We start from the raw sequence: 12,412 nt of genomic DNA, 5'->3' as shown, positions 1-12,412 counted from the left end.
GTTAAACAGTTAAGCAATACTGGGACCAGGCACAATTTCCTGACCCTATGGTAAACAACAGGGTTACAAAGACTTCTTCTCTGTCCCTATATTAGAAAAAAAATACCAAGTCCAGTTATTAAAAAACTTAACTGCTTGCTCCAGAAAATAATTGTTTCCAGAAGATAAGATTGTGTTCAACCAAAATAATTTGTTTAAGAAGACTTGCTTTAGGATCCTCACCTGCCTATGCCCGAGAGTCTAAAACTATTACATCACAGATACTTTCCAGTCCCAATCAGCTCCCCACTTGGCCAAGACCTACCTGAACATCACTGACTCAGGCTCTAAAGTTCCTTTAGAACTTCAGGAACTAACCTTCCTTAATTTTCCCATTTGGAAATACTATGACTCTGTCAAGAGGATGTTAGTAAAACTTGGCTTTGTTTTATCAATAGTTTTATTCTGGTGGTCTTTTAGGGATTTGAGAATCAACAGCCCATGTGCGTCTTGACCTGCTCAAATGAGTAGACACCACTACACAGAAAGATCCATGGACTAGGAAACACAAAGGCTCTCTTTTGCCATGCTCTGAGGAAATTACCAGAGATCTGCTCAATCTAGGCAACCTGATATTTACACCTTGCTAACCCAACTCACCCTCCACCTCCAGAGAGTCAAACTTTGTGTCACCACTAGATGCCCTACCTCAAGATCAGGTCATTTCCACTCCTTCTGACTACAGGAGAAATCAAGGACAGCAGCTTGCCACAATTCCCTACAGCATAATGTATGTAGACACTTTAGTATAGTTATTTATTTTCTCCTTCACAAGTCCTACCTGCTTAATCTTTTCCTTACCAAAATTAATATATTAATAATCACTGGGTGTTGTATGTGATAATCACTGAATTCTACTCCTGAAACTAATATTGCACTCTATGTTAACTAAAATTTAAATAAATATAATAATCACTGAGAAGTAGGAACTACATACTGAAAATAAATATTTAGTATTTTGCAAAAACTTGTGATAATTAAGGAATATAGGAAATGTTTCTTTGTGGATTCCCCAAAGAGTAGTAATTGATATGAGTCCATGACAGTTTTTATATATTCCAGTGTTGATCTTTTCAAGAATCATTCATGAACATTAGCTCCAAATTAAAAAGCAACTACTCAGGAGAAAAACAAAAAATAGCAAAAGGTTTCAGCTGTAACTTCATAGAAAAAGATTGTTCATTACCATTATGTAAGTACCTTCATAAGATGTATTTCTCAGGATCCTAAAATACATAACTTCATATACTATAAGAGTTTATTAATTACCTGAAAAAGATCTTAGAAATCAAGTACACACACCAAATAGTTATTGCGAATGTCCAAAATTAGAAAAAAAATAGCTAATTGGTGCATGTATTTATGTGTATACAAATACCTTCCTATTATCTATCAAAATGTTAAAATGTATTATTAAGACATACTTCTAAGATTATTTCAAATGTTATTTTATGAACTATTTCAAAATTATATCATTTATAGAAGGTATCAATCTTACCATAATTTTATGAACAGATAACAATAAAACATACTTTATAGGGTTTATCATGCTAGACAGCATTCTAAGTAAATTTTCACAATAACCTCACAAAGAAGGCACATTTATTCACCCTCTTTTACAAGATTAGGGAACTGAAGTTCAGGAGGGTGAAGTGACTTTCTCAAGGTCGCACAGCAAAGGAATGGGGAAGCCAGGACTAAACCTCAGACCATTTCACAAGCTGATACAAGTCTGCATTCTTAACTACATGCCAAACTACCAAATACACATGCAGGCTTAAACAAATTTGTTTTCCAACACTGGAGATGCATCTATAAACAATGGAATGATGTCTCTGATATCTATTTACACAGTTTTAATCAATTGTTAAAAGAAAATTAGAGTACAACACAGCTTTAATTAAATACTCTTGAATATCCAATCATGCAATCAATTTCAATAGAAGCAGTTCTGATTTTAAGTAGATTTTTTTCTTTCTTTCTCCTCCCAGCAAGAGATCTAATCAAGAAGATATATTCAAATGCATTAATCTGGAGACAGATCATGGATTCTTACAATATAAAAAGAAACCATTAAAACATCCAAAATACAAATAAGGATAGATACTGCTGCTTATGTAACAGGAAAAAGATGTATTTCATTTTTTGTGATCCTCTATATTTTGTGATCCATTTATTTATTAAACTTTGGTTAAGAATTCAGGGGGTCTGTGACACATATTTTCCCTTTAATAGCAGTAAGATTCTATTTATAGGGCCAAATACTAAAAAAGTTCCCAAAGCCTCAGTTTTAGTTACTTTTTACATTATTAAAATAACAGCTTAGGGGCTTAATATTAGCTTTACATGAACACTTCTATTACAACAAATGTTTGTGAAATGTATTGATGAACTTATCTTTACCTTTTATTCTCTGACACCAGGCAAATGCCTTCTTTACCTCTTGTCAAGCCCACAAACAGTTTTACTTCCATGATCAAATTCTTAAAAATGCCTTCTCTGGACAGCAGCTGGCCATGTCTAATCATGGTGAACTGGGACAAACTGCTCCTATTCCCTTTTTTCCAGAACATTTACCATTCTGAAGCCTAAGCAGGCTTCCAGAGTCCCCAACAGGTGGCCTAGAGGAAGATTTGAAGATCCATTCGAGTGTTAACTACACATTTTTGCTGCTCGGCACTACAAAACGCTAGACCATCTGCCAGGCACACCTCTACACTCATTAAAACTATCTTGTCATGTCTCTTCTCTACGTGGGAAGATTGGGGTGGGCATTAATGAGATTCCACATCTCGGGGTGAGCAACATATACCGTATACACCAGACTTGCTCAGCATGTATTGATTTAGCTCATTTTAACTTACATTCATTTATTCATGCTCATCAATATAGGTCTTACATTTGGCAGGTCAGGTCTTACAGTGTGGTCAACTGCACATGCTATCAGGGGATTTTTTTTTTAAGCACCAACTATAAAGGAAGCTGAGACTCACTGTGTCACACAACAAGAGCTGCCAAATGTATCAGATTAAAATACAGGAAATACAGTTGATTTCAATGTCAGATAAACAATGAATAAGTTTTTAGTATAAGCATATCTCAGATATTTCATCTGGCAACTCTACATGCAATGTTATGATGATTTGAATTTGATAAAAGGTATTTAAGTCCTCCCTATTATTATCAACCATTTGGTTGGTCACCTTACTTGAAGGAAAGACCAGGGAAAGATAATGCAAAAGATGCGATTCTTAGCCTCATTTCACCTCCTACCAGACTTTGACTCTCCGTTTATCCTCTAACCTTTGAAGTACCTCTTTCCAGTACCCTTACTTATAAAATGGGGATAATAACACTTTCCCTGTCAACCTTACAAGGCTGAGAATCAACTAAGTGAACAGAAGTGAAAGAATTCTAAAAACTGAATAGAAGCCAACTTTATCTGTGAGTCATTATTAATCAGTATGTTTTTAATAAAGGAAGTTGATGCTATCTTTTCAAATAGAAAGAAATCACAACTTATGCATCTGAAAATAACATTATTACATTCATTGCTCAAATTACTCCAGTCTGTTTCTACATATGCCACTCCACTAAACTACTATTGTAAAGGTCACAAAGTCCTCTTTAAATAAGTAAATCTCAACTCTACATTCTCCATTACTTAACTGTTCGTGTAGTTCACGACACGTATTACAAGGTGTAACAGTTGTTTTACACATTTATCTACCAGCACTTAGTTCACTGCCTGGCACATTGTGATGTTCAGTAAGTATGTTGAGTAAGTAAACAAAGATCACTCATTGGTCCTCATATAGCTTCCCTGTGTGGTAGACACTACGATGGGCCACCCCAAATCCCCGTCCAATGAAGCACGTGCTGCCCAAGCTGCTAGGAGTGCTGTCAGCAGGATAGCCTTCAACTGCCAGCTCCTTCAGACATTTCCTCAGCTGCAGAGAGCCACCTTGGTCCAAGTCATACCCTTCCTTAGTGTGACCCACATTCCTGTGGGAATATAATGAGGGGGGCCTTTTGGTCCAACTCAGGACAGCTCCTAAGGACCATTCTATAGCTCCAGAGTCCCCTGGGGTGTCAGCTAACATTGCCACTGGGCTACACCACAGCCCCACTTCTCCTGCTAGTCCTCCCTCCAAACCTTTCTTCCACAGATGTTGATCCCAAAGGTCTTCTAGATAAACACCCTGCACATTACACTTCTTCCAAGAAACTGCTTCTCAGGGAATTCAACCTGTGACATCTTCACAAAAGTATTTACTAGAGATGAAACTCCCTCTTTGAAACAACCTCCTCTCATAGTTTTCATCTTTTGACAGTCCTCTGCTTTTCCTATTACACTAGACTGACTCACAGCCAGCCCTGGTCCTCTTCTTTTTTTTTTTTTTATTTTTTTTTTATTTTTGGGACAGAGAGAGACAGAGCATGAACGGGGGAGGGGCAGAGAGAGAGGGAGACACAGAATCGGAAACAGGCTCCAGGCTCCGAGCCATCAGCCCAGAGCCTGACGCGGGGCTCGAACTCACGGACCGCGAGATCGTGACCTGGCTGAAGTCGGACGCTTAACCGACTGCGCCACCCAGGCGCCCCGATCCTCTTCTTTTTTAATACTCCCTCAGTTGACTTCAGCCATGTCAGTACTTCTGGAAGCTAAGGGTTCCCATGGTGACTGCTGATGAATCCTACTCTCTGAATTTCACACTTAGCCAACAGTTCATTTGAATGGCATCCCCATTTGGAAGCTGGGACACTGTTGTTGCCTTCAATCAATTCTTCATATCCTGGTCACTAATCTTTTATAAACATAAAATGAACCACATTAGTCTTCTGTCTCGGTGGCTTTCTGTTGTATTTTCAGACAAAAATTCAAATCCTTTTCCATGACCTAAAAGTCCACTGAAAACTCTTCATATTAGAGAATGTTCATTTTTCATATTCAATCATATCCATAATTACCCAAACTGGGATCCTTTTGAGAGTTAAACAGAGTGCTACTAACTACTCCAGGACAACAGACAATAACCAGAACTAACCCAGGCAATGGGAGACATATGTTCATACTGTGTGTAAGGCATCCACTGCACTGTTTTCAAACTTTCTAAAGTTCCAGAAGGCCTACGCATAGTCTAATGTTCTAATGCTCACAGCCTTAGTATTGACAGGTCCCAAAATGATGTAATAACCAAAAACTTAGCAGCTACATTTTGTGAAACCCATAGAGACATCTCATGGTACTATGGTATTTGACTAACTTGGTGCTTCACAGCCTTTGGTGCTTATCAGCATTACCCCTGGGACATTTTCGAAATACATGACCGCAAGACTTTTCCAGAACCACAAAATCAGAATGTCTGGGGATAAGTCCAGGAATTTGTATTTTGGAAAGCCTTCCCAGAGTGAGAACCATCATGCTATTCTATGACAAGCACTGTTGCAGCCACATTTTAAGTTAAATGAGCAAACTAACAATGACTATGTACCCTTACCTGCAGAAAAAGTATCAATAGCCTTAGCATTATTGATTACTCTTAGATTTGCACTTATTTTTTATTTAGAATACTCCAGAAAAAAACAGTATTTTATTAGGAGTGAGGATAGAAAAACATGATTGGCAAATGTTGCTTACTATTGAGACGAGGGAGTCACCACATGGTTGTTCATCCCTACTTTGGCATATATTTAAAAATTTCAACAGGGGTGCCTGGGTGGCTCAGTCGGTTAAGGGTCCAACTTCAACTCAGGTCATGATCTCACGGTTCGTTAGTTTGAGCCCCACACTGGCTCTCTGCTGTCAGCGCAGAGCTGGCTTCATATCCTCTGTCCTACTTTCTCTCTCTGCCCATCCCCTCGCTTGTTCTCTCTCTAAATAAATAAATAAATGAAAACTTTAAAAAATAATAAAAAAAAAACTAAAAAAAATTTGATAATAACAGATTAAAAATAAGAGTCATTGGTAAAACAAATAAATGACTGGTTTACTAAAATGATTAAGTCATGTCCAGCTAATTCTATTTTTCAAATAACTTTCATTTAGACCCTCTCTTTACTATTCCTCTTGCTAATCTCATTTCAGGACTTTATTATTTCTCACCTGAAATCTGAATTTAATTTTGACTCACTGTGCTATGCCCTAATGAATATATTCATTCGTTCACTCATTCATTCTTCAAAATATCTTTATGAAGTACATCTATTTGCAAAGAACTAGGATATGACAAGAAACCAGTATCTTCTCTGTCTGCCAAAGCCAGTTTTGTAAGTCATAAATCTGATCAGACTATTCCCCAGGGAAAACAAAGCAAAATTATCATCTATGACAGAAGTGGTCAAACTTCTTCTGTAAAGGGTCATATAATAAATGTTAGGCTTTGTGGTCCATAAGGTCTCTGTTGCAACTACCCAATTCTGCCACTGTAGTGCAAAGTAGCCACGGATAATACATAAAGAAACGTGTGTAGATATGTTCTATTTACAAAAACAGGTGACAGGATGGATATGACTAAATAGCACAGTTTTCCAATCGCTGAGCTATGTTAAAAACCAAATTCCTTTAAAATAGTAAAGCAAAGTACTTAATATGACCCAAACCACCATTATAGCTGTATTTCCGACTAAAACCCCATGCTCTGGAAGCTTCTTCATATTTTTTTGCATTGAAACAGACTTGGTAAACCTTTGGCTGAGGACATATTAATACTCCGATACCAAGAACAAATATGACTCTGTAGGTGAAGTCTTCCTTATATTCCTTATATTCTATGCTTACCCTGAATCTTGATAGCGTTAACACTACCCCATAGATACATGTATATAATGCTGTGAATATATCACATATCACATATTACGATTCCCTAAGTTATATATCCCCACCATTACTGCCCCTGCTGATTTGTAATCAAATGGTCTTGAGGGCATTTCTGGATCCTCCAAGACACCAAAAATCACAGTATTGTGAACACTGCCATTTCAGCCTCTCAGAGCAGAAACTGTATTTCTAGGGGGAAAAAATGAACAGTACAAATAAAATCGAAGCTTATCTCTTTTTGTTAAAGTCCAAAGCAATAAATATGCAGAAACAGGACTTCATAGAAATTAAGAGCATGATTCATATGTATGTTATGTACATGCTTTGTTCTCAAATTATTCCTTTATTCCTTTTTTTCTTTTTTTTTCTTGACAAGACCTTAATGATGTTTCTGACCATATTTTCTACTCACACACAGCAACTTGCAACAGGCCAGAAAAAAGGGACTGTTAGAGGTCAAGTTATTCATCCCTCTTCTCTGAGGAAGAATTTGTAAAATACCAGGAAAAGGAGAAATGATTCTATTTTTAGGGACCTCAAGGGAAAGCGATTTTACAACCTCCCCTGGTATCTGTTCTAATGCTTAACAAATTTTGCTCTCAGAAAATAATTTTCATAAGTCCCTTATGCTGTAGAATAAAATGATTTTTTCTTGTCCTGTTCTCAGGAGAGATGGAAAATAGCATACATTACCTGTGTAAGAGATATGAATATGTTTTAAAACTTCATAAAATTATCCCTAACCTATCTGCCCTCATCCTTTCAGAATTTTCATTTCTTGAAGCAGTAACCCCGGTTTCAAAACCTGCAAGGTATTTGAAACTTAATTCCAAACATTTATTTTTCTGATCTAACCTACTAGTGCTAAATAACTGCTTATACTAGCTTTCTTTCCCTATGTGTTATGGAAATAAGAATTATTCATCAGAATGTAAAATTCTAATTATTAAATAGAATTTAAAAAATTAGAATTCAAAATTCAGCTATCTTTTGTTTAGCCCTTGAACAATAATGTTCCTCTAACAATTTTTTTAACCTGGTTATGCATAGAAGATTCTTCAAATATCCATTTTTATATAATAATATCTAATTGAAAATAAATAAACATAGCATTATCTAAAGTAGGAGGTTCACAAGCTCATGAAATTGTAATGATTCACTTTGAATAAGAAAAACATATAGCAGGGAATGGTGATAGTTTGCAGAATGCTATTTCATTCATATTCAAAGCACTACAGTTCAATTTAATCTAAAGGATGAGGTGATGACACAGAGAGAAGGAATTCTTATTTGTGTCTAGGTCTTCTCATTCTTCACTTATTTAACTTTCCAACTGAGGAAATTTTCTCTTTAATAGAATAATCTTATCTTTCTCATCCCAGATCAAAATATCTTCTATTATTTTATTGTACGTCACTGTATAAAAACAAAAGCTACAAATAACACTTCTAAATTGGATTTCAAAGCGAATTTTTATTGTTCAAGTGTCATATGCTTCATAGCGATGCTGAAAGTACAGATAAAACCTGCTGACAAAAAAAATCAATGACACATAAAATATATATGATTGGCATATTTTACTAAAATTAAGACATCTATAAGTATACATGTGAATAAAACTCTACTAAATAAAATTAATAGATGACTCTTACCTTGGAAGACTAGAAAACTATCAATAACTCTCAAAGTTGCATATACTTCAGAATCACCTGGGAAGCTTTTAAAATTATACTGAGACCTGAAGCTCATCACCCAGATATTTTTGATTTGTCTGGGTGCGTCCTGGACATCAGTATGTTCAAAAGTTGGCCAAATAATTCTAACACACAGCAAGTGATATGAACCACTGCTGGGACAAGATAACAGAGAAGGAATTATATAAAACATACAAAAAAGAAAGGTTAGATTCAAGATGGTGGCATAGCAAGATCCTGAGCTCACCTCTTCCCATGGACACAACAAATCTACCACTACCTATGGAATAAGTCCCTCTGAAAAGGACCTGAAAATTGAATGAACAAAGCCTCCACAACAAAGAATAAAAGAAATGGCATCGAGACAGGAAAGAGAGGCAGGGACACAGACCCACCAGGGGAAAAAATTCCCATCTGCAATGAGTCACAGTTGGGAATAATATCAAAGGTATGAAACTTTTCTTTGAGGAGCAAGGGATTCAAGTTTGAGAGACCCCAAGCATTAGATCCTGCAGAGGTGAGACAAGCCCCCAAAACAAGCCCCCAAACAAGCCCCCTGTATATTTCAGGTTTGAAAATCAATGGGGATTACATTCAAGAAAACTATAAAGCTGTACAAAATGGAAAACCACCCCTAAAGTGCTCATGCACAGATTCCATCAACCCAGAAACCAACACAAACACAATGAAAAGCTCATAGATCACAGATCATAGATCCATTTACTAAACTTAAAGCATCTTCCAGAAAGGCAGAAAACACTCCCCAGGGATGGAGACACTGGCAGGAGCCATATTTGTAGTCTTAGTGTACCTTACAAATACCTGGCTGGTGAGGCCATTTTGAAATTCTCCCTCTAACCTACTAGCGCCAGTAGGCAAGCCTCATGGGGACCCCACCCACCAAATCACCAGAGAAGATGGGTCTAAGGATCCAGCTGAGGTAGAGACCAGCCCTCATCCCTAAAATGTCCTAATAATTGTGACTGCACTGGGAAGCCAGGCCAGAGCTTAGCACCAACCACCACCTAGCCTCATTCACCAAAGCACTACATCAGTGGCCTTGCCACAAGAGGGCACACAGAGTCCACATAAAGGATACTCCTGAACTCCCGGCTCTGGTGACCAGGGGAGATTCACTTCTGGGCACCACAAGACATCTACAAAAGGGCCCTCCTTTAAGACTGGCAGAGGTAGCTGACTTAACTAATACATAGAAACAAAGAGTTAGACAAAATGAGCAGACAGAGAAATATGCTCCAAATGACAGAACAAGATAAAACTTCAGGAAAATAAATAAACAAAACAAAGATAAGCAACCAACTTGATAACAAATTGAAAGTAATGGTTATAAAGATGCTCATCAAACTCAGGAGAAGAATGGATGAACACAGTGAGAACTTCAACAAAGAGATAACAAATATAACATTCCAAACAGAAGTTATAAATGAACTGAAAAATAAATTAAAGGGGTTCAATAGCAGACTGGATAAAGTAGAAAATTAGATCAGCAAGCTGGGAAACAAGGCAATGGAATTCAGTCAAAGGAGCAAAATGCATACAGAATTTAGAAAAGTTAGGGGCACCTGGGTGGTTCAGTTGGTGAGTGTCTGACTCAATTTCAACACGGGTCATGATCCCAGGGTCATAGGATTGAGCCCCACATTGTGGAACCTGCTTGGGATTCTCTCTCTTTCCCTTTGCCCCTCTTCCCTGCTTGTGCTCTCTCTCTAAAATATAAATAAACAAATAAACAAACAAATAAAAGCTATCAGTTTAAAAATATATACATATATAGGGACTCCTGGGTGGCTCAGTAGGTTGAGTGTCAGACTCTTGATTTCAACTCAGGTCATGATCTCATGGTTATGAGATCAAGCCCTGTGTCAGGCTCCACACTGAGGGTGGAGACTGCTTGGGATTCTCTCTCTTCCTCTGCTTCTGCCCCTCTCCCGCTTGCATATTCATGTTCTCTTTCTCTCAAAGAAAGAAAGAAAAAGAAAGAAAGAAAGAAAGAAAAGAAAAGAAAAGAAAGACTTCAGGGGCACCTGGGTGGCTAAGTCATTTGAGCCTCTGACTCTGAATTTCAGCTCAGGTCACAATCCTAGGGCCATGGGATTGAGCTCTGTGTTGGCCTCTGAGGTGAGCATAGGGCTTGCTTAAGATTCTCTCTCTCTTTCTCTCTCTCTCTCTCTCTCTTTCTCTCTCTCCCCCTCTGCCCTTCTCCTCCACTCACACACTCTCTCTCTAAAAAATAAATAAAAGTAAAATAATAAAAAAGAAAAAAAGGAAGAAAGAAAAGTGAAGATACCCTAAATGACCTGTGAGACAACTTAAAGTGGAATAACATTCACATTACAGCAACCTCAGAAAAAGAAGAGAGAAAGAAAGGATTAGAAAAATTATTTAAAGGATTAATACATGAAAACTTCCCTAACCTAGGGAAGGAATCAGACATCCAGGTCCAGGAATCCCAGAGAGTTCCAAATAAGATGAACTGAAAGAACTCCTCACTAAGAAATACTACAATTAAAATGTAAAATTAAAGGATAAAGAGGGAACTCTAAAGGTAGTAAGAGAATAAGAACTTATTATGAACAAGGGAAACCCCGTAAGGCCATCAGATTTCTCAGCAGAAATTTTGCAGTCCAAAAGCAAGTAGTGTGATATATTTAAAGTGATGACAGGAAAAATAACTTACTGCCTAGACTACACTATCTATCAAGGTTATCATTCAGAATTGAAGGAGAGATTAACTTTCCTGATAAGGAGAAGCTAAAGGAGCTCATCACCACTAAATAGGCCCTAGAAGGAATGTTAAAGGGACTTCTTTAAGTGAAAAAGAAGTGGCATTAATTAATTAAGAAAACATATGGAAATAAAAATTGATAAATAAAAGTCACTATTTGCAGATAACATGATACTATATATAGAAAACCCTTAAGAATCCACCCAAAACTGTTGGATGTAATAAGTGAATTCAGTAAAATGGCAGGATACAAAATCAATACAAAAAAATCGGTTGCATTCCTATACAATAATAACAAAGTATCAGAAAAATAAATTAGAAAACAGTCCCATTTATAATGACATCAAAAAATAAAATACTTAGGAATAAATTTAACAAGGGAGGTGAAGACTTATACACTGAAAACTGTAAGACACTGATTAAAGAAACTGAAGAAACATAAATGGAAAGATATTCTGTGTTCATGGGGTAAAATTAATATTGTTGAAGTATCTACAGTACCCAAAGCAATCTACAGATTTGATGAAATTCCTATCAAAATACCGATGGTATACTTCACAGAACCATAACAAATAATTTGAAATTTTGTATAAATTATCTAAAACCATAAATGATCCTGGATATCCAAAGCAATCTTGAGAAGAACAGAGCTAGAGGTTATCATGCTCCCTGATTTCTAACTATACTACAAAACTATAGTCATCAAAACAGTACAGTATTGGTACAAAAACAGACACACAGATCAGTATAACAGAATTGAGAGCTCAGAAATAAACCCAAACATATATGAGCAATTAATCTATGATAAAGGAGTTAAAAATTTACAATGGAGACAGTCTCCTCAATAAATGGCACTGGGAAAACTGGATAGCAACATACAAAAGAATGAAATTAGACCACTGTCTTACACTGTGCACAAAAATTAACTCAAAATGCATTATGGAGTTCAATGTGAGACCTGAAATCATAAAACTCTTCAAAGTAATATAGATGGTAAGCTCCTTAACATCAGTTTTAGTAACATCTATGTGGCTCTGACTCCAGAGGCAAGGAAAACAAAAGCAAAAATAAACACAAATCAAACTAAAATGCTTCTGCACAGCAATGAAAAAC

The 12,412-nt window shown here is 36.7% G+C and overlaps 1 protein-coding gene across 1 annotated transcript in view; it reads right to left on the bottom strand.

The window, feature by feature from the left end:
- Positions 1–12,412, bottom strand: part of MEI4 (meiotic double-stranded break formation protein 4) — a 209,761-nt gene that overhangs the window by 108,065 nt on the left and 89,284 nt on the right. The window lies entirely within an intron of this gene.

Source organism: Panthera onca, chromosome B2, assembly GCF_046562875.1.
Source record: "Panthera onca isolate mPanOnc1 chromosome B2, mPanOnc1 haplotype 2, whole genome shotgun sequence".
NCBI lineage: Eukaryota > Metazoa > Chordata > Mammalia > Carnivora > Felidae > Panthera > Panthera onca.
The sequence above is the reverse complement of the archived record's forward strand: the minus strand, read 5'-3'. Positions and strand labels throughout refer to the sequence as shown.